Source organism: Peromyscus maniculatus, chromosome X, assembly GCF_049852395.1.
Source record: "Peromyscus maniculatus bairdii isolate BWxNUB_F1_BW_parent chromosome X, HU_Pman_BW_mat_3.1, whole genome shotgun sequence".
In the NCBI taxonomy this organism is placed as follows: Eukaryota; Metazoa; Chordata; class Mammalia; order Rodentia; family Cricetidae; genus Peromyscus; species Peromyscus maniculatus.
In genome coordinates, this window is record NC_134875.1 from 61,872,546 (window position 1) to 61,896,753 (window position 24,208).

General features: G+C 34.6%; 1 protein-coding gene and 1 pseudogene across 4 annotated transcripts in view; one reads left to right on the top strand and one right to left on the bottom strand.

Moving 5' to 3' along the window:
- The window catches only part of Diaph2 (diaphanous related formin 2), a 748,266-nt gene that overhangs the window by 621,178 nt on the left and 102,880 nt on the right, over window positions 1–24,208 (bottom strand). The window lies entirely within an intron of this gene.
- LOC121825960 (5S ribosomal RNA) lies at window positions 12,599–12,717 on the top strand (annotated as a pseudogene).

Consider the following 24,208-nt stretch of genomic DNA (forward strand, 5'->3'; position numbering starts at 1 on the left):
GATATTCTTGTTCAGGCATCTTCACAAATTTCCATAGGATAAAGCAGAGAATAAATCTCAAAGACTGGAATTACTGACCCAAATTTTGGAAGGTATCATGAAATTTCCCTCTAAAATGATAGGAAAGAAAGATGGTGCCAAGAAAATAGAGCTTGTCTCCCGCCATCACACTAACATGAAGCATTTCAAACATTTGGCAATGTGCTAGGTTTTCAAAAAAGGTTGTACCATTGCTGCTGTTTTAATCTACATTTATTTAATTTTGCTTGAACTTAAATTGTGTATACACATACACACAAATACACACACAGACATATGTATCTATGTATGTTATTTGTGTTTGCTTAGCTGTGAACTGTCTGTTCAGAGGCAATGACATCTCCTAAATTGGGATCTCAACTTGATTACATTTGTTTTCTCAATTAAAAAAAAAACTTTGTATATTAAAATAATGAGCCCTCTGTCATATTTTCAATCACTACTGCAGCTGAAGATGTTTTTATCACTCAAGTTTTTAAAACCGAATTGCTAATCCTTAATGAGTTCAAATACTTTATACACTAAATTCCCATGGGTATTAAGTCTATTGTTGGGTCTCCCTTCTGAGTCAGTAATGTATTTGTCTATTCCTAAAAGAGAATCTAACTATTTTAATTATTGTAGTTTTCACTATTTTTAAATATATTACAGGGCCAGTCTCCTCTCACTTCACTTTTGTTCCTGAGTTCTCCTGGATCTCTTCAAATGTTTACTCTTCCAAATAAAATTTCAGGGCTGCAGAGATGGCTTAGCCATTAAAGGATAAAACTCATAATCAAATAAATTTCACATTGTGTTGTCAGTCTCTAAAAATAATCCTATAGAAATGTTATTGACATTGATTCTTATTGTTATAATAAACTGGATTCATATTTGTTAATGACTGCTTAGGTTACTATTTGTATGTAAAAGGTTATGCATATTATATTGATTATCAGATATTCCTATAATTTTACATATTCCTTTATAATGTATATATTTCTCTTACCACAGTGGCAAATACATATTGTCCTCTCCCTTTCATGAAAAGGGGAAAATGGGCCAATACTACTGGTGCTGGTAATCATAAACATCAAGGTATTGCCTCTGATCTTAAAGGAAATTCTTAAAGTACATTTGCTTTGAGATAGATACATTTACCATGATGAATAAGTACTTTTGTATTATATTAAAGTTATTGAAAAAGCACATAAAATTTATCATAAACCTTTTGCTGATTTTTTTTATTTTTTATTTCTGTGACATTTAAATAGTCTAAATAGAATACATTTACCAGATTTGATTTATATACAACACCTATCATCTCCCATGAAGAACCAAAACATACCATTTAAACACAATTTTCTTAAGAACAATATGGTCTCATTACACCAAATTATACATATGTGTTTGCAAAAAAATAGCTATGGCTCTCTTACTTATTCATGTAAATCACAACAACCTCTCTGGTGATGAAAAGAGGATAGAGTGGAAGATTAGAAAACTCTACAATGTAAAAGTGGAATCTAAATTTCATAACAACTGAAACAAAATTTCCCACACTCATGGGATACTAGTGTCTTGTGAGATAATTATAAATGTGTGTAATGGCATTACCTAAGATACAGTGTAATGTGTTAACTACAGATTCTACCATGTTTCTTTAAATTATGCATCATGACAATGTGTAGTGTGATTTTCAAAAGGAGAAAGAAGGCTATAGCATGAAAAATTCATACCATTACCAACCAAACATCTCCTCTATCCATATATAACAAATACCACCTGAATACTTGTATCAAAACACAACTTCTGTGTTCTTGTTGCCGACGATAAACAAACACAAATCTCTCTGACAAGAGAAATGAGGCTGAGAATATAAAAGCACGAGTTTTCCAGAGGCTACCTGACCTGGGATAGAATAACCATTCTTATTGCAAATGGAGAATGTTCCTCTGTAGTCTTGTGCTCTAGAATTTTCTTCATTTTTTTCTTTTCATTTTTCTTTATTATGAAATTTTCTACTCACTCTACATACCACCCACAGATCCCCCCTACTCCCTCCTCCCACCCTCCAGCCTTCCCTCTCAAGCCACCCCAATCCTCACATCCCCCAAATCAAGAGTCAGACACACTGAGCCTAGGCAGGTCCAAGCCCCTCCCCCACTGCAATAAGGCTGCCCAAGGCATCATACCACAGGCACCAAGCTCCCAAAAACCTGCCCATGCACCAGGGACCAATCCCAATCCACCTGCCTGGGTGCCCCCAAACAGTTTGAGCTAAACAACCAGCTTCCATATCCAGAGGGCCTACTCCAGTCCTATGGGGGCTCCACAGCCACTAGTCTACAGTTCACAGGCTTCCTCTAGTGTGGCTGGTCATCTCTGCACCTTTCCCCATCATTATCTTGACATCCCCCGGCTGCAGGATCCCTCCTCTCTCATCGATTGGATTCAGCCTGGCGCCTGGCCGTGAATCTCTGCGTCTGTCTCCATCAGTCACTGGACAAAGGTTCTATGATGACGGTTAGGGTATTCACTAGACTGGTCACCAGAGTAGACCAGTCCAGGCACCCTCTAGACTACTGCCAGCAGTCCAAGGTGGGGTCATCCTTGTGGATTCCTGAGAGTGTCCCTGGCACCATGCATCTTCCAATTCCCATGATGTCCTCATCTATCATGGTATCTCACTCCCTGCCCTCCCACTCTGTCCCTCTTCCATCTAGACCCTCCCATTTCCCTATGTTCTCATGCCCCACCCTCACCGAATTTTCTTGATTTTAAATCAAATTTCAAAGTAGCAAAAGATATAAATCATACCAAAAACAGGATTTGCAGGTTATAATTTTGAAAGTATAAAGGGACCTTAACACTAAAAATATTAGAAAGACATAATTATTTTGTCTATGAAGGTTTGTCCCTGTCAATTTTTTCTTTCCCCTGAATATTATCCCTCCAGATCTTTTGAGGTGTTCTTTTTGTTTTAACTTTACATATTCTATTAACTCAGACTATGGTTTAATAGAATATAACAGAAACAATCATTTTCCTTTGAAATAGCATTTTTTAACTCTACCAATTTGCTATTCACAGTATTCTATACAAGCTCTTTATTTTCTCTCTCTAAATACTTAGCTATTTCTCCCTTGCTCTACAATAACATATTCAGGTGTTTTCAAGGGTATTTTACAGGTTAAAAAAGCTCAAGGGGCAGCTCGGTCCAGAAAGTGCTTGCTGAGCAAACATGAGGACCTGTATTTGCTCTCCAGGACCACAGAAAAAGACGTATGTGATGGTGTCTATTTGTAATCTCAGTGCTGGGAAAGAATAGACAGGAAGACCCCTGGGGCTCACTGGCCAGTCAGCCTAAGCTAATCAATGAGTTCCAAGACAGTAAAAAAAAAAAAAAAAGAAAAGAAAATGAAAAAGAAACAAAAAAGGAAGATGGACTGATTCAAAGAAAGAGAAACACCCAAAATTAACTGCTGCACCCCACACAAATGCACCTACATGTACACATGTGTGCATATACATATGTACTGACACAAGTACACAGAGGAACACGCACACTAAGTAAGGCTACTAATAGCTACTACAGTTTAAACTACTATAGGTATGGATTAAAACTAGGACTACAACCATTGATTAATATAAATTAGCTGTTACCTCACTTTCTTTCTGGGAAATGTTGTTTTAATACATCACTTTCTATTTTTAAGCAAATATTGAAGCAAGGAAATTAATCCCCGAATGTACTTTAAAAAAATGTGGGCTTAACTAAAATACATATGTTTCATACATCATTAATAACTATTCTTTTTCAAATATTTAATCATTCCCCCATGTAATCCAAATATTCTTTCATCCAATAATTTGCATTACTCTACTTTCAGCTGTACAGCTCTATAACATGGGCAAGATTCTTTCCCTTCACTCACGAAGAGAAAGTTCATGTTGGGATAAATGATGTATTCCAGCTCTAATATGCTGTCACATCTTACCATCTCAGTCAGTCTAAGCCAATGTTTTCACAACCTGTGGGTTGTAACCCTCACGGGGGTGGGGAGTCAAAAGACCCTTTCACAGGAGTCGCCTAAGACCATCAGAAAACACAAGATATTTACATTACAATCCATAACTGCAGCAAAATTATACTTATGAAGTGCAATGGAAATAATTTTATGGTTGGGACCACCACAACATGAATAACTGAATTAAAGGGTCACAGCATTAGGATGTTGAGAACCCTGATCGAAGCCAGTCTCCTCAAGTGAGACAAATTGAATGAATGAGAAAGAGAGAATGTTCAATTTATATGGAAGACAGACTGACTCTGCCCTAAATGACAGTTACTTAGCACTATCTAACTGATATTAGCATATACTCTTCTATGCTATAATCATTTATTTAATTTTTTATCATTAAGTGGTTTATTTTTTAGTAGCTGTGTTAGTGTTCTGCTGCTGAAACAAATACCTGAGATAAAAAGAATGAAGGAAGGAGGGGAAGCTGGAAGGGAGAATGGAAGGGAAAGGGGATGAGGAAAAATAGTAAATTTTAAGGAAGGAACTGTAGCAGGAATCTAAAAAAGTTCTTATTAGTAAGATCAAACCTCTAACTTCTTTATCATTTTTTCCTCTTGTTTCATTTTAAATCTAATACATGTTCATTAAGGGAAACTTAGATGTGGTGATATACTGTGTACCCTTAAAATTTGCCTGAAAATCAGAAAACAGAACAAGCCACTAGATTAAACAGAGGCCAGGCAGTGATGGCACACACCTTTAATCCTAGCACTAGGAAGGCACAGATCCGTCTGGATCTCTGTGAGTTCAAAGCCACCCTGGATTACATGAGATTGACTCAGTCTAGGAGAAAAACAGAGCCAGACAGTGGTGGCACACACCTTTAATCCCAGTAATTGGGAAGCACACATGCCTTTAATGGCTTGGCAGAGAAAGGTATATAAGGCATGAGGAGACAGGAACTAAAAGCTTTTTTCAGGCTGAGGAGTCCTAGAGGTAAGAGGTGGCTTGTTCCTATGTTTCTCTGATCTTTCAGCATTTACCACAATATTCTGGCTCTGGGGTTTTTTATTAAAAGACCATTTAGGAATTTGTGTTACACTTAGAAAATATAATTAACACAAAAGACAATAATAAAAGTTACCATACTTTCTCATCTGGAGGAACTTCTTTTTTTTCATATAATCTATCCTTTTTGCCCCTGTACAAAATATTTTTTAAATTGATTTTTGTACTATATGTATTTTCTATTTAACGTATTCTGTTTAATATATAATGAAGGGGGATGGAGAGCTGTTTCAACAGTTAAGACCACTGCTGTTCTGGCACTTGTGGGTTCAACTCCCAGCACCCACACTTAACAGTTCACAACTACCCATTACACTGTGGTATATAGACATATATAGGAGCAAAACACTCAGATACATAAAATAAGTCTAAAAATTTAATATGTGATGAAAGTATCCCATACAATAAATATATAGAATATTTTTAATTATCATGTAATAATTTATCAATTATCATGTGATGACTTCTTAATTCCTTATTATTAGGCACATAAAACCTAGATTTTTACTATGAGAAAAAATACAATACTAAATATCCATAGCTATCATTTTTGTACATTCCTTCTTTGGGAAACTTTTCTAGAAAGAGAATTTGGGATGTCATTATAAACATTTTCACATTTATTTTCCTGCATTAGTTTTTCTTCAAGAAATGTACTATCTTACAAATTAGCCACTTTAGGATATTTATTTCTTTCAGCTATCTAACAACACTCATACACAAAGGTATTCCTATGTTACCAATTTTTCTAAATTTGCTCCAATTCACCACATGTTCTTCAATAATGCATATTATACACTAGTTTTACAAAAAGTCCTAATTCGTGTAGGCTAGGAATAAGAGCTGTATTTTCTTTTATAGCTTCTATTTTTATTTTTTTCCTTTTGTAAAGGTTTTTCTAGCATCAAAACCAAATAGCAATTACCTTTCTCCCTAGCATGTGTGCAATTTTACCTTTATACCCAACCTCTTAGTAGCTCTGACAAGTATGGACAAAGGTAGGATAAAATGAATCTAATTCTATTTTTCCAAAGAGTTTCTTAATTTTCCAGCAATAAGTTGTTCATTTAAAATATCTCTAATGATTTCTAAAGTTAACAGAAAGCACATTCTCTCAGTATCTCTTCCTCTAATGTGTCATTCCCACAGGTATATAACCAGCATGTTTAGCTACTTATCTCTCTGACAATAAATTTTACAATGTATGCTCAAAAGCATCAAAACTACTCTTGAAATAGCACCTTCTCATTGATCAAACAATTCCAGAGAACAATTTCTAGGCTCAATTTCCTTTTAATCCCATGCACAGTCAACAGCAAACAAGAAGGTACTTAGAAGTTAGGTAGAGAAAAGCACATCATTCAGAAAATCAGATCTAATATTCTTCAGTTTTGATTGCTGTCATTATTGTTATATTTATATTTATTTTATTTATTTATTGTTATATTTACATAACAGAAAAATTTACAATACAATATGAATTGGATGGATTCTTATAGCCAAAAAAATGTCCCCGATTCCCATTTCTTATAAATTTCATTTTGTTTATTGACACAGAGTCCCAATATGTAGAACTGACTGGCCTAGAACTCTCTGTAGATCAGGCTGACATTCAACTCAGAGATCCACCTGCCTCTGCCTCTCAGGATTAAAAGTATGTGCCTGCCGGGTGGTGGTGGTGCACGCCTTTAATCCCAGCATTTGGGAGGCAGAGGCAGGCGGATCTTTGTGAGTTCGAGGCCAGCCTGGTCTACAAAGCGAGATCCAGGAAAGGCGCAAAGCTACACAGAGAAACCCTGTCTCAAAAAAAAAAAAAAAGTATGTGCCACCATGCCCTGCATTCTTTCAGAAAATTTAACAGTATTTTATGATCTATATGCAATCTAACAAAGAGTAGTATAGAAACGTTCACAGTCGAGACTAAGAAATTACAACCTGGTGATACATGTCTTGATGTTTAAAAGAAGCCAAAACAATATACTTCACAGAAAAATCTAAAACAGACAATGGAATTTTGCCTGTTGTGAGCCTTGTGTGTGGGAAACTTACTTGTGTGTATAAATGGTTTATAGAGCTTTAGAAAAAGAGTTCAATATATCTTTAAAGCGTTTTTAAAGTGAAAATAGCATTTTTAAGAGCAAAAAGTCAGACCCAGTGCCGGCATTAGTGACAGAAAATTTGTCAGTTACATCCAATCTCTCATTGTCAAAGACTACAAAAGATATGTATAGATACACAAAGTCTTACAGTGATGGAAAGATGATTGATACTAGACTTAATATTAAAAGTTACATTTCAGCCATACTAAAATTTGAAAGAATTCATCATTAAAAATTAAGAAGTGTTCATACATCCCTTTCAGTGTTTTTACTATAATTTCAATCATTAATAATTGTTCCCCATTATACATACTTACACTTTCAGTTTCAGTCATACATATTCAACAGCACTATGAAAATGCTAAATAGAAAAATCATACCAATAAGCAATTTGTGTATTTTGGACCATCTGTATTGTAGTAGATTGTTACACCTGTTCTATTTTACTATTAGTTCTTGTTAATCTCTAACTGAACCTAATTTATAAACCAACATTTGTCAGAAGCATGTATGCACTAGAAAGCACATAATACATCTAAATGGTCAGCTGTCCACTGTGCCAGGCATCCCCTGGGTAGTTCATAGACTATACCTGCAGTGGAAAATGAACTATGGGACTGCAAATACATGAAATGATTGATTCAGTAGCAGTGAGACATGGATGTGATCACCATTCACTGAATATCATGTAGCAAATTAGAAAGTTCTAGACTCTTGTCTGCACAGGATCCCTATCGTGAGGTCTGTCACAAAGCACTCTGTATCCACATGTGTTTATTATCAGAATGACAGTGTTCAGGGATGGCTACTCAGAAAGCAATTTCATTTTAAAGACAACACTTTTAGCTCGATCTATATTTGTAAACAACCCAACTAGACCTGGATTCTGATTCATTGTGTGATCCTTATCACATGACCCTCAAACTGCTTTCACAATCACACTTGCTTCCTTCCTCTTTTGCCACCATGTAAATGCCTTTTTAATGTTAATGACTTTTTAAATTAATTTCAACTTTCCTCTGAGCCTGAAATAGAGTTCCTGTTCACATGACTAATCTGTTCACATCATGCAGCTAGCAGATATCCTTCTGACAACAGGCATCTCAAAGTGCCAACTTTTTCTATTCAATACCTGGTTTTGCCAAAGACATTTTTAAATAGCACCAGGTATACAGGTATATAAAATGGGTTTGTAAAACAAATATATACTGATAATATTAATGCCATTAAAATAGAAAAATTGGGTAAAGAAACAGTATAGAATCCAGAAATAAACTTTATAACATACATCCAACTAATATTCTATAACAGTAGAATAATATATAGTCGAGAAAGAATAGTCCCTTCCTTAAATAGATATACATAATAGAAAATTATTCAGCCATGTAAAAGGAAATCCTGTTATATGCTATAGCAATGATAAACAACTGAAATTAGCTGACAGACAAATGCTGCAGGGCACCATTTACAGGATATACCTAAACTAAATCAGTCAAATTATTAATCAATTAACCAAAGCAAAAAGTAGAATGGTGGGTGCTAGGTGCTGAGTGGCACAAAAAGGAGTTAATTTTCATTGATTTAATTCAGTAAAGCTACTTGAAAAGCCTCTGGAAATATGCTGTATAGCAATGTGTCTATAGCAATCAGCTTTCTATTGTATACTTATAATACTATTAAAAGTGTAGAGCTCATATGCGTTTGGGGCACAATATTCACATGCTAACCATATTAGAAAGTACAAATACAGATTCATTCCTACTTTGAAATAGGCAAGTTATTTATTTTGGAAGAAGGAGGCTTCTCTTCCAATTACTACTTGGAAGAAAAACAGTCTCTAGGAAAGTTAGAATAATGAGATCCTTTTTCCATTAAATACTAAGTGCTGATACTAAATGATACAAAGTGCTAAGTTCTCATGGAATATAGGGAAAAATTTTGTGAGTAAATGTCCAAAAGTGTTTAGTTTACTATTTTATATGTCAACTAATGAAATAACACATAACTAGTGTTTCTGAAGATTCATTATCTTACATGTTTTGTCTGCAGGTATGTCTGTACACATTGTATGTGCAGTACCTGGAGGAGTCAGAAGAGGGCGACCAATCACAATGTGGGTGCTGGAAAACAAATCAGGTCCTCAAATGCTCATAACCACTGAGCAATCTCTCCAGCTCACCAAAAGCAATTATTAATATCTATCCCCAAAGCACCTTAAAGACACGGTACCCTCCATGGCAGTACAAGAAGAATTTTTGAGTTGAAAGAGGAAAAATAAGATACATGGAACAGTGTAATTTAAAATAGTAATGGGTAGAATATACTTTAAGGGAAAACAGTAGAAATGCTGAGAGGCAAGTTGCAGGTGGAATCCATTAAACATCATACTATCTAATCATATAATTCAATGGCGATGATGATTTTAGTGGCTTAATTCCTATTGAAATTGCTTTTATTTTTGCCATAATATTTCAATTATATTTCTAAATTCCTAGCAGTAGTAGTTGAAAAACAATTACGATGTTGCTTTTAGTTCAGGATTTCTTTTGTTGAATAAATAGATCAATAAAAATTTTATACCAAGAACAATAAAGATCCTCTTGAATGGACAACTAAGCAGTACCATATGTATGTGAACTGCAATGCATTATTTTAATGTAAATTCTAAAGAAAGAGACAAATCAGCCATGTAGATATATTTAAAACAGAAGAATGAATGAATAAAAATTCACTTGTAGTAGAAAAATCTCTGGTCAATGCAAGTTTAGAATAATTATTAGGATTGTTTTGTTTTGTTATGAGGGATATGGGTACTACTGCAAAGTACAGGTGCATTTTGGTTTTTTATCATTTTGTTAATTTAATCATCAAATTCTTTATTCTTAACACCCCTCTTGAGTTCAATTAATAATAGGTGTGACTTTCTGTCTATTTACTGAATACTTATTAAATTGCCATTAGGGAAAAAAATGACTCAGTAGCACATTTAATAAAGTATTTACAAACCAGAATGATAGATAATATTGAGTGTTATAAAAAAAGTATTCTTTAAAATTAAGAATGGGGCAATTAATAATCAATTTATTGTCTGGTATATGATTAGTGATTGTTAGTTTATATGAAAAATAAAAATCAAATAATGCTCACACATTTTTAAGATATATAAATACTTTGTGTGTGAATGTACCTGTGTGTGTGAGAGAGAGATGTATGTGTATGCACAAAAAGGTGGAATGGGGGCATATTATATCCATGCATGTGTATACGGAGAGTTAACTTCAGTATATTCCCTCTATCACAATCCTTTTTTTTTTTTTTTGAGACAGAGTCTCTGACTCTCTGAACTGACTCTCTGGCTGCAATTAAGGCTTACTAGAGTGGTTGGCCAGTGACACCCTAGGACCTACTATTCTCCACATCCCAGCCCTGGAATTACAGACATATGCAAGCACACCTTGTTTTTGCATGTGTGTTGGAGGTCTGGACTTATGTCTTAATGCCTGTACAGTAAGCACTTAACCAGAAAGCCATCTCTACCGCAAAACTGTTTCTTTTATTGCTATTACACCAAAGTTCATTTGACAAGAGAGGAATCTACATATCTGAGCTATGGTATTTATCTATGTAATATTTCCTGATACACTACAAAGAAGGATAATAATGAACTAAGTTCCCTGGTAATAATCACAGCAACTAGGCAAAATAATGTGATGTACAGGGACAAATAGCCAAACGAATGGAAACACATGAACTATGAACCAATGGCTGAGGGGCCCCCAACTGGATCAGGCCCTCTGAATGGGTGAGACAGTTGATTGGCTTGATCTGTTTGGGAGGCATCTAGGCAGTGGTACCGGGTCCTGTGCTCATTGCATGAGTTGGCTGTTTGAAACCTGGGGTTTATGCAGGGACACTTGGCTCAATCTGGGAGGAGGGGACTGGACCTGCCTGGACTGAGTCTACCAGGTTGATCTCAGTCCTCAGGGGAGGCTTTGCCCTGGAGGAGGTGGGAATGGGGGGCGGTGAGCTGGGGGGAAGGGGAGAGGGGAGGGAGGGGGGGAGAACAAGGGAATCCGTGGCTGATATGTAGAACTGAATTGCATTGTAAAATAAAATAATTGTTTTAAAAAATTATTATAAAAAATAATGTAATAATGATGTAATATACCAAGTATATTTTAGAGCACCTCTAGCTATAGTTGTAGCAACTTTTATATGCATTTAAGTGGAGACAGATAAAAAATACATATAGTCACACATACTCATCCATGTGCAGACATAAATATATACATACAGTTATATATATATATATACACATATATGTATATTTATTTATTTATGCAGAAAAATCCCAGGTGTAAGTTTTAGGGACAAAAAATTAAGGAAGATAGGAAGTGTCATGAGTGGAGATCAGGATTTCCAAAGAAATGATGATATGAGTCGGCTTCATTTATGCAAAGCTGAGAGGACTGCAGCAAAGAGGGATCCTATACAGTGTCTATTCAGTGTTTATACTTAGTCTTCACTCCTGACTGGCCTGGGTGTCCACACTACTCAGCACATGAATACTACAGTTAAACCTGATACATTCATTTTAATCCGTTAGTGATAGGAGGGACAACGACTGGAAGAAACAGTGCACTCTGAAAAAGGATTCTGCCTGGACTTTTATGTGGCTGTCAGAGTTTCAACGCGATGCCACAGGCATTCAGAACAGAACACTGCCACCATGTTACTACCTCTCATGCAATCTGACTCAGACTGAAAATTTCTCATTACCTTCAACCTGAACTGAACTCAGTCCTTGTTGCATACCTACCTTCTAATGTATAAAACAAATGAGAGAGACTATGAGAAGTTTTATTTAAAATTCTAGGCAAAGCATTATATAGGTGTAATAGCGACTGTTTGAAAATATTTCTCCTAATATTATCTGTTGAGTGGAATAATGGTGGGTATTTCTGGTTATGTAAAAAGGTAGGCAGATGAAATCTTAGTGTAGCCTTCAAATCACACAGAATAGGAAATTATCGTTTCCAATTATGTAGCATCTGCCCTTGTGCTGACATTCCCCATTATTCACGATCACAAAAATTGAGACACACAGAAAGCTTAGAAAGTGAAATTTCAATAGACAGCTCTTTGTTTCACTGTTGTTATCTGCCACTGGAATAAATACAGGTGTGGTTTGAGGATGTTTGGTGATTGTTTTCTTAAGAAAGCTAGTATTACTCATTTCTGCTTCAGTATTCAGAGTATTATAATCTATTTGTGGAATTTTACATTTACATATCAATTATTTTGCCAGTAATTTTTCTCTTTTCTAGTATAATAATCCACCAGTGAAATTCAATTTAGAACACCTAGAACTTTTAATTTAGAAAATTGGTCTACAGCCATACCACCCTGAACACACCCAATCTCATCTGATCTTGTGAGCTAAGCAGGGTCGGGCCTTGTTACTACTTCGATGGAAGACCACCTGGGAATATCGGGTGCTGTAGGCTTTAAAAAAGCAAATTGAAGAATGGAAATTGCATTTCATTGGGTCTAACTATATATGACCCCAATGTCATGTTCTGGTTTCTGTTAAAGCAAACATAGCACATGTAAGTTGTGTATATAAACTTATGTATACGTTTATATATGCATGCATTTTTATGTATACAGATAGATTGGTGTGTGTATGTGTGTGTATATACATGTATTTTACATCTGCTTCTACTTAAATTTATATAAAAGCTGTTAAAACCACTCCTAGAACAAAGTGCCAAATATATACTTAAACAATTTTGCCTAATTGCCATGATTACAACCAGGGAATGTGCCTTGGTGTGATGTGGTTTCTAGGTTGCATATCCAAGAATATTAAAGGGTTTCAGTGGTGCTCCAACTCTATGAGATAATGGCTTCTACATTTGGAAATAACAGTCTTACAAAGCAGATGCTTTCCTCAAAAGATTTAAGTTGGATTCAGAGCATATTAGTGCCTGACTCGAAAGACATGCTTTTTTTTCTTATTATTCAAAGCAATTACTTTCTCAAGATGATAACGATGACTTATTTATGTTGGATAATTTATTTTGAAGTTTCAGCATATATTTATAACTTTATTTTTGGAATACTATAAAGACTTGAACAATGGTCATTCTTCAACTAGGATGATCTACTGCTACATTTCACTATTCTAGAGTTAACTTGCCAAACTAGCTAAAATTATGGTTGTAAAATGATTTACACTTATAGAACAAATATTAAAATTCACAATATTTCATATTTAGCATATAAAAATTCCTTCCCTAATAAGAGACAATATAAAATGTGAAGTTTTCACTTACCTTTCCTTTAACCAGTGGAAAGAAATTATTCTATTATTTGCTAATTATCAGTGCTTAATAGAACACTTCTCTCTATTCTCTATTTGCTACATGGTGAAACTGGGAAGTTGAGACTTTCATCTGGTCAAGTGGTGTGGGGAGACATGGACAATTATTATAACTTATAAATGGCACTTTAGACATTTTAACTTAATGAGATGGTTAGGTGTCAAGATGGTAAGACTGCAAAGTTAGTTAAAAGTCTAAAGATATAAATGTTGGTACAAAAACATAAAGTTGACAACATGAATTTATCATGGCAAGGGAGAAGATTCATATTCTGAACAAAGTCTTCAGGAATCAGGCAAAATTATTGGGGCAGGATAATGTGATTATAAGAAACCAGAGAATACAGCCAGTAAGTGATATCAAAAAATGTGAAGTAGACATTTGAGAAAAGACTGTTAGAGTTTAGACTCTAAAATAAAGGTCAAAGATAACTTTCAAAAGAGTTATTAATGGAGGATGTATGATATGAAGAAATTGTGCTATCTAGAATGTACATACTCTCCTTTGTTCTCGATGACTACACTAATAGTACTATTAGACATGTGTTGACAATAAAAATCTGCTGACTCTAGAAATCATATATACTAGATTTTTAAGAAATTAATATTAATAACTGATTACATCAGAGTCTATCATATTATCAGATTTTCTACACTTTTTGTGATTTGACAAAATATACATTAATATGCAGGATTACTAATGGTATGATTTTAAAATGAAAGCATTATTATATACTAACTTAATTAGTAAGGGAAATATCTTGGAAAAGCACTATTGACACAAGCAATGATATGCTTATCTACTGGTAGAGCATTCCATTAATCTACCTCTTTAGAAAAGTTTTCAGCATTCCTACTTAAGTTGAACTTAGGCATGCCCTATGATACATCAATTCTATATGCCAAACAGAAATGCACATCAATATATAAAAGAACAAATGTTATGGAGCTTGAGAGCTAGCTTAGCTATTAAGAGCACTTCCAGTTCTTGCAGCAACCACATGACAACTCACAACTATGTTTACCTCAAGTTCCAGAATATTTAAAACCTTCCTCTGACCTCTGTGGGTACCACATGCACATATTGTGCACAGACATCGATGGAGGCAAGACACCCATGCACATAAAATAAAAACAATCAATAATAATGATAGTAGTAACAAATGTTGTATGAGTATTCAGGGCAAAAGGAAAAAGAAATTCCTGCCTGTATCGGAAGGGGTGTGTTGACTGTGATATAATCATACAATGGACTCTTACACTAGACTACTCATTTCTATGCTATCTACAGCAGTCAACTTGAATGGTTGTGACAGAGAACGTACCACAGACCCTACAATATTTAGCATCTATCCCGTTCTAGAAAAATTTGGCTAACTTCAGGTATAGACCAATAATTTTTTTAAAAATTAAAATTATATTAAACACAGAAAATGCTGTCACAAATCCATGAGAGCATATGTTTTCAATATTAAATTTAAAAACAGCTGAAAATAAGAGTATTGTAAAGCAAATTAGTGCTTGTGTTTGAGTACATCAAAAGAAGTGAGAAGTGATTTCAATGTTCATTTCTTAAATTGGGTGTGCATTACACAGATATAGACACTCTGAAGTAATTCATGGAGCTGCAGATTTATTATGGGCCCACTTTCTATGTCTTTCATCAGAAAATGAGTTCTTAAAATACTTAGAAGGATTATTATAATTAGTTATCCTTATAGTAAAAGAAGGGAAGAGTGAGTTTTTTCACTGTATATACATCTGTAAAACTTTTTTTTTTAAAAAAAAAACAAGCCTACTCGTTTGGAAATACAAAAACGAAGCTATAAAATAATACATCATTAAATATAAAAACCTTCATTGTTAAATACTTCTATGATTTTGTCAGCATTACCTAATACAATTAGGGTACTAAAGAGGCAATCAACATTTCTCAGTATTTAGGGCCAACAATACAAAATCCAGTGTATTACTGTTACACCGTACATTATCCAAAAAGTCTAATAATCTTGTGAAATTCTCTTGCTCTCTTTCTCTCATTTTTAAAATACAGTCTTAATTATCTTTGTCAGACTATAGCTGTTCTACATCCACTATCTTTAGTACTGCAGTGTGTGAACATGATGGTCTTAACCATCCCCTTGAGCTAATTCTCCTCCTTCCCAACGAGATAAAAGACTTCAGGAATTGAAAATGACATTTAAAAAATGGTGCTGGCATCTAGCAATTGTTGCTTAAAATAAAGATTTAAGAAAGAAGTGTTTCTGCACAATTTAACTATGGCTTGCTGAAGCAAAGTTCTTTTGTGTGATCTCTAATACAACTCCCTAGAGTGCCTCCTTGCAACAAAACAATGATACAGAGGTTGTCACAAAGTGCCCATCTCCCTATTAAGGGGGCATTACAGGATAATTGCTGTCTAAGCTATATAATTCAATGAGATATATATTTAGTATTAAAATATCTGTTAATCAGTTTTTAAAGCTATGATGTTCAAAACTCAGAACAATATGTAAAACATTCCTTGACCAAAGGGAATGACTAATCTTCTGTATGGCTTTGATAAGTTACAAGAAATAGGTTTATCTCAGAAGACTGGTTATGATTAATATGCAGTTCATAAAGCTCCTTAGCTCTGTATGGTCTCTCTCTAACTGAATCTAATAAAGATAGGTCACGCATTTTTCATATTCCTTTTTCACCCATGACAGATCTCTAATAGGATTTATATGCATTTGATATTAATTGTATCAGGGACTGCACCAACTGCAATAATCCTTCATTTCTTTGCCTTTTTAAAGTGATACATAAATTACAAAAGTTTCCATTTTTGTTTGACTGCAGCTCTTTCCAACGATCAACGATATTAATGATAGAGAGGCAGAGAAAGATGGAGAATCACCTTCCCTAGTTCACTGAAAGGCTATAAAGCCAGCTTTGAGAGCTGTTTAGCTACCCTCCCCCTTGTGTCAGAAGAGCTCAAGTACATAAGATCAGTGAAAGCCTGGCACTCTGAATTGGTGAGGAAAGGATATGCTTTTAATAACCATCTCCCACAGGAGTACTGGCAGCAACCTGATGAAGTATTGCTTTTCGAACCATCTATAGAGACAACACAGGAAATGTAAAGATAAGACAGTGCTACCTAGAATGAAAAACTGAGTGTCCTGGGAACTCAACCTAAAAGAGTGCTTAATTTAAGCTCTGAACTCAAAAGAGCCTTCACTTATTTCTTGGAGAAAAGAAATGCATCTTGTGAGACTATTCAAATGAAAATTATAGTTAAGAGACATGGACAATTATACTTTCATATTCTATACTCCCAACTATGACATAAAGAGTAAAAATTTTCATTCTGCAAAGAGGATAGCAAGGGATTTGAGAAACTATTAAATGTTGCTTTACACTCTATCAAAACACTTAGCTATCAGTGAAGAAAATCCAGTGGAAAAAAATGTAGGTCACAATTCTAATGATCTTCAAACAGACTATATACAAATTCAGTATGTAAATGTCTTTCATACATACAGATATCTTTAAAAGAAACAGAAATGGCATGACTAATTAAACTTGCATGATCATCTCACAGATTTACATACATACACAGAGGGGGGAACTATGTAATTATTGTTTATGCATTAATTAAGAAAGTATACTTTTAAAGTGTGACATTCAAGGAACAAATGAATACCAATTCAACAATCTATTAACTAAAGAGTAACAAGCAAACCTCATTCAATGATAAAAATTATGTGAGGCACTTCTGCTTCTGGCCATAAAGAAGTACCTGGTAGTAGACTAGCCCTCCATGTGTAAACAACTAGAAAATCAGAGAAAATATATGAAACAACTGTTTCCATACACTGGACAACAGTCTGCAAAGGGCTGTGATCCCTGAGAGAATGGAAAAAAATTAAATAAGCATTACAGTGATCTAGGCTGTACGTGTGGAAGTACTTTCCACAGTGCAGTGCTAGGTGAGGACAAAGCATACAGAGTACCACAGTACTGTGGAGCTGGAAAAAGAGAAATGGAAGACCAGGGAGAATGAGGCAGCTTCAATCTATGGAGCACAGCACTAGAGAAAAGTAATCCCCACAGAAAAACAGTACTAGAGATCTACAAGAGAGTCTCTACTTGAGATAATGCTGACTAGCAATTTTTAAATCATAGATGAGACTCCATTAGAATGGGCAAATGGCTACTAGAGAAGAATAAACTCAACCACCGCAGACTGCACAGGGCTGAGACATTTGTGCTCTGATTTGTGTGAAAATATCTCACCAAGCCTTTAGAGAAGTGGTTCCCAACATGTGGGTCACGACTCCTTTGGGTCAAATGACCTTTTCACAGGGGTCACTTAAGACCACTGGAAAACACAGATATTTATATTATGATTCATAACAGTAGCAAAATTACAGTTATGAAGTAGCAATGAAATATTTTTATGGAAAAAAAAAGAAATATTTTTATGGTTGGGGGGTCACCACAACATGAGGAAATGTATTAAAGGACACAGCTTTAGGAAGGTTGAGAACCATTGCTTTCAGGGCTAGAAAAAAGACCACACTTCAGGAGAGCGACTAAATTAGCCATAGAACAAGTGTTATTTTAGATTCATACAAACAAAGCTTAAAAACAAGTCGTAAAATTAACTGATGTGCATATAACAGAAATTTACTCTTTAAGAAGATCATATAGAGTTACAGAATTTACCAAGCCCTGAATTCAACCTACAGTGTGCTAAAAAATAAAGAGGCATGCTTTAAAATATCCAACTTCAGGGACAGGTACTGGTGGCTCATGCCTTTAATCCTACCATTCAGGAGGCACAGGCAGGCAGATCTCTGAGTTCAAGGCCAGCCTGGACTAGAGTGACTTCCAGGGCAGCCAGAGCTACATGGAAAGATTCTGTCTCATAAAACCAAAAAATAAAAATAAAAAAATAAAGATACCAACTTCTAATAGCCAACAATATCATATTCCCATATCCCACAGCTAGAGAAAAATCAATAGATTTTCAAACAATCAGGAAATTGGTCAGTGAAAATAAATGTAGACAGAGATAAGGGTGCAAGTAGTGGGCAAGAACTTTAAAGATATTACTTAGGTTTTTTAAGATATATATATATCTTAAGAGAAAGAAAACTGGAAAAATATGGAATTATAGAGCAGGGAAAATAATGCCCAATCTGCAACCAAATTCTAATGTATGAAGTAGTAGGTAAGACTCTCCAGTACTGAAAAGAGTTAAATGAAATAAAGGCCATAGAAAGAACCAATCCAAAACACAAATAGGAAAGGAAAACTTAAAAACTTATGAGAACGTTAATGAAACAAGTACTACAAATCAGTTTTCCAGGTTGTCATGGTGGAAGAAGTCTGTTATCCCAAGATATGGGAGACTGAGGCAAGAGGAGACCAAGTTTGAAGCCAGCCTGAACTACAAGTAGAATATTGACTCCAAAAAAGAATGCATAAATTAATAAACAAATAAATATATAAATTGTTCTTCTACAGAGAAATTTTCTAAGAAAGTAAAGAGATAAATAAATAAATAAACCACTTGAGGAAACAATGGGCCATAATTTTCCAGGTTTGATAGCATCCCTCAACCTTCAAATTTCAAAATCCAATGACCCCAATCAGACTGAAACTGTTTTATAAAAAATTAAAGACTTAAGGTATGGCTAGTGGGGGCATGCTGGCCTAGCATACCTGAAGACCTGAGTATGATCCCCAGCACTGTAAATAAACAAAGTAACAGCTTTTTAACAAAAATATTAAACAGATCTAAGATGATAATAGAGAATAGTATCCAGAAATGATGACATATTACATAGAAGAGAACATAACATGTTACATATACAAGTAATGATTTCTGACTTCTCATTAATATCAATGAAAGCCAGAAAGAAATCAACACACGACCGTCTTTCAAGGACTGAAAGAAAACATATTAGGGCCGGGCAGTGGTAGTGCATGCCTTTAATCCCAGCACTTGGGAGGCAGAGCCAGGCGGATCTCTATGAGTTCAAGGCCAGCCTGGGCTGCCAAGTGAGTTCCAGGAAAGGCGCAAAGCTACACAGAGAAACCCTGTCTCGAAAAACCAAAAAAAAAAAAAAAAAAAAAAAAAAAGAAAAAGAAAAGAAAAAGAAAAAAGAAAGAAAGAAAGAAAGAAAAAGAAAACATATTAGAGAAAAGAAAAAAATAAATTATCATCTTAGAATTTTGTAGCCAGTGAAATGTCTTTCAAAGGTCAAGGTAAAAACAGTACAAAAAATACAAACATTCAATGCAAAAATCCAATACATAAATATTTCTACTGTGATAAACACTAAAGGAAATTCTTCAAGCTAAAGAAAGTAGGTATCAGAACATATTGAAGTTGACATAAAGGGATAAGGCATTCTAGAAGTGTGCATTTAAAAGTGAAGTGTGTAGTAATGTTCAGATTATAACAGAGGGATTCAAACTTTTGACACTGCAATATGATGTTTTCAATTCTACAAATGCACAAGTCCACATTCATAGCTATCCTGAGATGTCCATAGTCTGCATGCATGCAGCTAACATGTTTAGTTTATAGTGGCTTTTACCTTAAAATGTAAGTGACTAAAGATAACACAATATATCATCAGACTTAAAAGTAGAAGAATACATAAGAGTAACACAAAATCAGAGAAAAACAGGAGACAGGTAAGGTTCTCACACAGGGTGAATAACACCATCTAAAGCTAGCCTATTATGCCAGGCAGTGGTGGCACAAAGCTATAATCCTAGCACTCAGGAGGCAGACGCAGGCAGATCTCTGTGAGTTAGAGGCCTGCCTGGTATACAAAGTGAGTTCCAGGACAGCCTAAGCACCTACACAGAGAAACTTTGTCTTGAAAAAAGAAAAAAAAAAAGCTAGCCTGTTTTAATTTAAAGATGAGTATTATCCAATCTAAAGTAATCATTGAAAGCCATAATTAAGAAGCATATGTAATAAAGCAATAGATGAGCTTTATGGTGTAACAAGAATCTTAAAAGATCTTATTAAATAAAAAAAAAACACAGAGCCAGGTACTGGAGTGAATGATGAAAGATCAGAGAAGCAGAACAAGTCACAGTTAACCTCACCTCGGGAACTTCTCAGCTGATCCCGTTTCCTCAAACTGGAAGCCTCTGAGTCCACATCCAAATGGATCTCTGCTGAACTTCTGCTAAAAGCCTAAAAGCTTAAAAAGCCTCTAGTTCCTGGTCCTCGTGCCTTATATACCTTTCTGCTTCCTGCCATCACTTCCTGAGATTAAATATGTGTGTCACCATGCCTAGCTGTTTCCAGTGTGGCCTTGAACTCACAGAAATCCAGATGGATCTCTGCCTGCCAAGTGGATAGGGTTAAAGGTGTGTGTGTGTGTCACCATTTTCTGGCCTCTATGTCTATCTAGTGGCTGTTTTGTCCTCTAACCCCAGATAAATTTATTAGGGTGCACAATATATTGGGGACACAATATCACCACATTATGGTGGTATTTTTTTTAATGTACAGGAGGACAAAATTAGTTAAATTTAGCAGGTAATATATAATCCTGTATATATACAAAACTAGTAACTGTTTTCAAAACCCAGAGGTAATAACTGACAGGATTGGAGGACAAACAGACAAATCTACAACTATGGTCACTAAGGCAGATGAAAAATCAGTAAGAAAGTAAATGACTTGTACAACATTACCAAATGATAACATCTAAACCCAAATGATGTATACAGAATGCTTAAACTGACTGCACACCTTAACATAATATTTTCAAATATACCCACAGAATTCAACAAAATAGACTTTAAGCCATACTATGAAACAAGATTCAATATCCATAAAAGTAACATAGCTATAATTAAACTTCCATCATTTTTTGTTGCTGTTTTCTGAGGTACTGATGAAACAACCCACAGCCTAGCAGAAATTACTAGAATATCAAACAGAAAACATGGATGTCAGGGTTAATTTCAGCACAGCTGAAGTGGGAGATTGAATAGTATCTAGAAAAAAAAAGATGCTTACATCCAGAACCTACAGATGTGATCCTAGCTATCAAAAGGATCTCCATAAATGTAATTCCAGATCTCAAAATAAGATCAACTTTACATCAATCTATAGTGGGCCATAAATGCTATAAGTATCCCTGTTAAAGATACACAGAGGAGAGTCACAACAGGAAAAGCATAAGACCATGTGAAGTTGGAAACAGAGACTAGAATTTTGTCCCCACAAACTAAGAACTGTCTGGTATGAGCAGAAGCTGAAGGAGATAAAAATGGATTTTCCCTTAAAGCTACTTCAGGTTTCTGTCCTTCAGAACTGAGAGAAAATAAGTTTCCATTGTTTTGATGCCTATTAGGGATGACACTAGTAATATAATTCCATAAATAAGAATAACTATTATCTACATATTACATATCTAATATCAACATCCACTGCAGTTTACACCATCTTCAATTTGAATTAATGCTACTAACATTTTCCCAATAATTATACTTACATATATCTTTATGAGAAAAAAAGAATTATTTCCTTATTTTGAATTTGCCATGGAATGAATATGAAATATTTTGCTATTTTAATGTTTCTTAATGAAGTTGAACTGGTCAACCCTTCTTTCTACTTGACATCTAAGGTCACAGCCAACTCAGAAATGATATTTCATGATTTTTTTTAATTCATCCATTCAACATATCTTAACTGAATGTGTTTGTGTCTGGTGCTATACACAGCACTAAGGTGCTGCTATGGTTTGATTGGACGCATGTAGTGAGACCTAATTCTCAATGTAAAAATGCTAAGAGGTGAGAACCACTGAGAAAGAGGTTATTTCAAGAGGGTACAGTATAGCTCTCAAGAATGGAATTAGTATCCTTATAACAAACATAAAATGGAACTCATTTATGTCTTCTACCGTGAGAATTAAGCAAGAACGGGTCATCTGTGAAACATCTTTGAGCCCTCAGTAAACAAAAACTTTGTTAATGCCTTGACTGGACTTCCTACTTAGCACAACTGTGAGCAACAATTTCTGTCACTGATGTTCTTCATTTGTGCCATTTTGTTACAGAAGTCTGAATCAACTATGAAAGACAGATATATGAACAAAATATTGGTTCTATGTGTTTCTAACTCACCAACTGTCCTGTATCAACAGTTTCCCTCTGGTCTTTAAAAACATGGCACTTAAATACTTTACAGTCCACCACATTTTTTAATATACTCAAACATTATCTATGTTATGAAAGCAGCTGTTGCAGATTGAATGTTTGTACCTTCCAAAAATTTATATGTTAAACCCAAACAAGAATGTGATTGTATTAGAAGGTACAGCCTTTGGGAAGTAATTATCTTTTGATTACATCATATGGGTAGAGTACCTATGATGAAATTTAATCACATTATGAGGAGAATAAGAGAAGCAAAAATTCTTATCGTTGCTATGTGATGATGCACTTGGAAGTAGTCTACAAGTCAAGAAGGTCCTCGCCCTGGCCTCCCCATACTTTGGAACAAAAAATATTTATTATTGAACCACACAACATATTGCATTTTCTTACCACAGTCCAATTCAACTAAGAAAACATATATACACACCGGCATATATAAATACATATATACATATATATATGTATATATATGCACACACATATATATATATATATATACACATATGTATATCTTACATGTACATCTTTTTCTTTAAACCAGAATATACATGTAATTAAGAATTTAGAATCCATTTCTGCCACAAAATTTTTAGAGTTATTACTGCAATATTTTGCACACAAAAATAGATAAATGCACAAAATGACACACCTGCAGATTTTTCTTTAACCTCAAATTATAATATGCTGGATGAAAGTTAAGAACAGGGACTTTTTTCTGCTCTAAATTTTCCATTTTCTAACATACTTAGCTTGCTGATAAAATAACATATGGTATGGCTAGCAACAGAGAAGACTGAAGTTTCTAGTCAAAAACCAGAAATGGTCTCATTAAGATATTACATGTTTAGGTTGGATACAGGATGACAGCAGAGTAAACTAAATTCCTGAAACATTAATTACAACTAACATTTTGTTTTCTGTAACAATAATTCACTCTTAGCAATGATTAGAGAAATGTGACAAAAGAATACAGGAGTGGCAAGCATTCTTATGCAGTGTTAAACCAGGGAGTTGAGTTCTGATTCTATTACACAAAGTTTTAAGTAAGTTTCTTTGTCTAGCTAATCTTCATTTCCTTCATCTCAAAGAGAGTCTGAATACAACAATCTGCGAGGATTAAATGAAGCCAAGGAAAACGCCTGGCTCATATAGCAAGTACCCTTATACAAAGTTCATTTCTACTTCTCTAATAAAATTGGAAAATAAAAGATATGCACACGTACTGGAAATTGTGCAGTAGTAATCAAAAGACATCAAACAGGAAGATCAATTGACTTAGGATTTCTACTTAAATGTAAAAATTAAAGTTGAGTGGATATTCAAGGTTACACAAATAAAAGTGATAATTTTTATAGTTATAATTGCAGAAAACTAAAATTCATATAAGGTCTTTCAATAAAGAAATAGTTAACTCAATA